Below are 4,493 nucleotides of genomic sequence, written 5' to 3' on the forward strand. Positions count from 1 at the left end.
AGGATGATGGGTACGACCAGACTGACGGTCACACCCTCCTCCACCTCCAAGATAAGTCGAAGGATCAGGATCACAGGGAAGAGCAGAAAAGAAAACGCCGAGATCCCGTCGTGATCGGCGCTACTCATTTTCACTCCTCCATCCTCAAAATCTGACTACCTAAGATTTTTTATAAGTCAAAGGACATGAGATACGATGGTGCCAAAGACCCGCAAGAGCACATCACGGCCTTCGAGGTAGAATGAATCTGGATGGTGTAGGAGACGCGATCATGTGCTGCGCTTTTCCCGTAAAGAAAACAAGAACGGGAGGAAACAAGAACCTCTATTGTGACTACTACAAGGGATTTGAACATAAGACACATAATTGCTTCGACTTGAAGGATGCATTGGAACAAAGTATCCGAAAAGGGAAACTGAGTGAGTTTTCGCGGTTCATTCGGGAACCGAAGAGAAAGGAAAGGGAGTGTTCCGAGGAAGATCGTGCCCAGGTGGTCAAGCCGAAGCAAGACCCCCTAGAGAACTCGGACTCCACCCCTACGGTGGTAGTGAATGTAGTGGTTGGCAGGGACACCCCACCAAAGTCGAAGTCTGCAGCACGGAAAGATGCCAAGATACTTGTCGTGGTAGCTGGGGAGAGGCTTTCAACCAGAGAGCACCCGGAAATATCTTTCGGCCTAGGAGATCGGTGGTGCGACGACCTCCCGGAGGACCCGCCCATGGTGATCACAGCAAGAATCGGGACAGGCTTGGTCAAGTGAATTTTAGTCGACACAGGAGCAGACTCGAACATCATGTTTTGAAATATGTTCGACACCATGGGATTGAAGGAAAGCAACCTCAAGGATCACCATCACGAATTCGTAGGATTAGATGACAACTACATCAAGTCCGACGGCTCCGTTGTTCTGCCAATCCGTGTGAGTTCTAGGGCAAGCAAAAAATCCACAATGGCTGAGTTCGTAGTCCTGAGAGACTCCATGGCGTACAACGTCATCCTTGGAAGGAGAACAATCAACGACCTGCTCGTAGTCATTTGCATGAGGCTATTAACGATGAAGTTTGTGGCAGATGACGGGTCAGTAGGGATGATACGAGGAGACATGGAGATGGTTGTCGCTTGTGATAACGCCAGCTTTTCCTTACGAAAGAGGTTTAAGGAAGCAGTCGGTGTGTTCTTGGCAGATCTAGACGCTAGGATTGACGAGCAAATGAGGCCCGAGCCCTAGGGCGACCTGGAAAAGTTTCGGGTAGGTGAAACAGAAGACGAATTCACATTCGTGAATCGCAACCCACCCTATGAAATGAAGGGACCTCTGATCGAAAGCTAATGGAGACCTCTTTGCTTGGACTCCAGCCGACATTCCCGAGATAGACCCAGATTTCATGTCCCACCGGCTGGCCGTGAGATCGGAGGTGAACCCTGTCGCGCAGAAGAGAAGGAAGATGTCGTCGAAAAGAGCAAACGAAGTAGCCAAGCAAACAACTAGTTTGTTGGAAGCTGGTTTCATCAGGGAACTATACTACTCCACATGGCTCTCGAATGTGGTTCTCGTGAAAAAGGCAAACGGAAAATAGAGAATGTGCGTGGACTACTCGAACCTTAATAAGGCTTGCCCAAAGGACTCATTTTCCCTCCCCAACATAGATGCCATGGTGGAGGCAGCGGCAGGATATAAGTTTTTGAGTTTCATGGACGCTTACTCGGGATACAATCAGATCCCAATGCACCAACTGATGAGGATAAAACGGCATTCATAATGCCAGGGGGAATGTATTGTTACAAGGTCATGCCGTTCGGCCTGAAAAATGCGGGGGCAACCTACCAAAGGCTGATGAATAAAGTCTTCAAGGACCACATAGGTAGGTCGGTAGAAGTCTATGTCGACGACATGCTAGTCAAAACGGCCGAGCTGGATAGTCTGGTAGCTGACCTATAGGTCATCTTCAACTCCCTTCGTAAACACAATATGAGGCTGAATCCCTTGAAATGTGCTTTTGCCATGGAAACAGGAAAGTTCTTAGGATTCATGATCACCAACACCAAGAGGGGGTAGAGGCTAACTCGGACAAATGCGAAGCACATGACAAGCCCCAGGTGTGTAAAAGATGTGCAAAGACTAGCAGGGAGGCTGACAGCCTTATCCCGCTTCCTCGGCGCGTCGGCTGCTAAAGCATTTCCATTCTTCAACCTGATGAAAAAGGGAATGACCTTTGAATGGGGCCCATCTTGCGATGAGGCCTTTAACCATTTTCAGAGGATCTTGTCGGAGCCATCAGTTTTCGAAAAGCCAAAAGAAGGGGAGTCCTTATACCTGTATCTAGTAGTAATAGAGGAAGCTTTGGCTACCACTTTAGTATGAGAGGAAGGCAAACAACAGCAACCCGTGTACTTCATAAGCAAAGTGCTCCAAGGGGTGGAGTTGGGATACACGAGGCTAGAAAAGGTGGCTTTCGCTTTGTTGGTATCCTCCCGGAAGTTAAGGCAATATTTTCAGGGACACCCGATCATGGTGAGAACCCGACCTAGTGGGGAGGATGATGGCTTGGGCAATAGAGTTGTCTCAATACGACATTCAATATGAGTCCCCGTCACACCATCAAAGCTCAGGCAATGGTCGACTTCTTGGTAGATGTGGTCGGCGAACCTCCCGAGGCCCTGAACACACGGTGGAAGCTCTTTGTTGACAGAGCATCCAACCAAGCGTTTTGGGGGCTGGGATAATATTAAAAAGCTCAGAAAGAATGAATTATGAGCCATCCATCAAATTTGAGTTTCCAGTCTCCAACAATCAGGTAGAGTACGAAGCCATGATTGGGGGCTTAATACTAGCAAAAGAGGTGGAAGTAGCAAGGCTTGAAGTCAACAGTAACTCCTAGGTGGTAACGGCCCAGGTAAATGGGACATACCAAGCTCAAGACCCACTACTCAGAAGTACTTAGAAAAAACCAAACACTTGTGCAAGGACTTTGAGGAGGTGATTGTCCAGCATGTAACCAGGAAAAGGAACGCTGGAGCTGACCTCTTATCGAAGTTGGCCAGTACCAAGCCCGGAATGGAAAATCGGTCTTTCATCCAAGGCTTGGTGAAGGAGCTGTCGGTGGCCCTGTGCTTGGTCCAGAGCCAGGAGGAACCACCTTCTTAAATCGAGCCGATCCAACAGTTCCTTGAAAAGGGAGACCTGCCGAAAAACACGGAAGAAGCTAACGTTGTGAGAAGAGAAGCCGCCAAGTATACGGTGGTACAAAGTCAACTGTATAAGAGAGGGCTCAACCAACCTTTGCTTAAGTGTTTGTGGCTCGAGAAGACGGAGTATGTCTTGAAAGAGGTACACGAGTGATGTTGTGGACACCACATTGGAGGAAAGTCCTTGGCCCGGAAGCTTGTCAGAGCTGGTTATTATTGGCCCACTATGATAGCCGATGCTACGTTGCTAGCAAATATGTGAAGAAGTGCCTCAGATGCCAAGAAAATGCAAACTTCCATAAGGTGCCGGCAGAAGAGCTGACCTCCAACATGGCCTCCCGACCTTTCTCCTAGTGGGGAATTGATGTGTCAGGCCCATTTTTGACGGCCCCATGACAAGTCAAATACCTAATCGTGGCCATTGACTACTATATCAAGTGGGTAGAAGCAGAGCCATTGGTGAGTATATCATCCGCAAATTGTTAGAAATTTTTGTGGAGGCAAGTGATCGCCAGGTTCAGAATTCCTAAGATCGTGATATCGGATAATGGAACACAGTTCTCCGATAAGAAATTTGGAGAGTTCCTATCAGGTCTTGATATTAAGCAAAGGTTCTCCTCTGTGGAGCATCCTCAGAGCAACGAGAAAGCAGAGGCGGCGAACAAGGTCATCCTGAAAGGGTTGAAAAAGTGCTTGGAGCAAAGGAAAGACCTGTGCGCAGACGAGCTAGCCTTGGTCTTACGGTCTTACAGAACAACACCACAGTCTGCTACGAGGGAGACGCCTTTCTGGCTCACCTACAATGTAGATGTCTTAATTCCTGTCGAAATAGGAGAACCCAATCCAAGTCTATTGCTGGGAGGAGGCGACGAGGAGAGCGGAAAAAACCTGGTAGATGAAACCAGGGTAATGGCGCATTTGTCAGAAGTAGTACTAAAGCAAAGGTTGGCACTACGCTACAATCGCAAGGTATTAGCAAAAAATTTGAATTGGGAGACCTGGTACTGCGGAGCAGCAACATCGGCCCACCGACTCTGGGAAAGAAAAACTGTCCCCCAATTGGAAAGGACCTTACAGTGTGAAAGAGGTGCAAGGTAAAGATGCGTACAAGCTAGATCGACTAGACAGAAAGGAGGTATCGAGGACATGGAATGCCGGGAACCTCGGGAGATTCTACTCCTAGACGCCCAAGCGACCTTTCGATCACGCTTTGGTTATTTTTCTTCCTTATATCTTGTGTCCATTTTTATTTACTTTGTTTTAGTCTTGCAAACCTACTTGTACTGTATGGTATATAAAGGAAGGGG

The sequence above is a fragment of the Arachis ipaensis genome, chromosome B03 (genome assembly GCF_000816755.2).
Source record: "Arachis ipaensis cultivar K30076 chromosome B03, Araip1.1, whole genome shotgun sequence".
Classification (NCBI taxonomy): domain Eukaryota; kingdom Viridiplantae; phylum Streptophyta; class Magnoliopsida; order Fabales; family Fabaceae; genus Arachis; species Arachis ipaensis.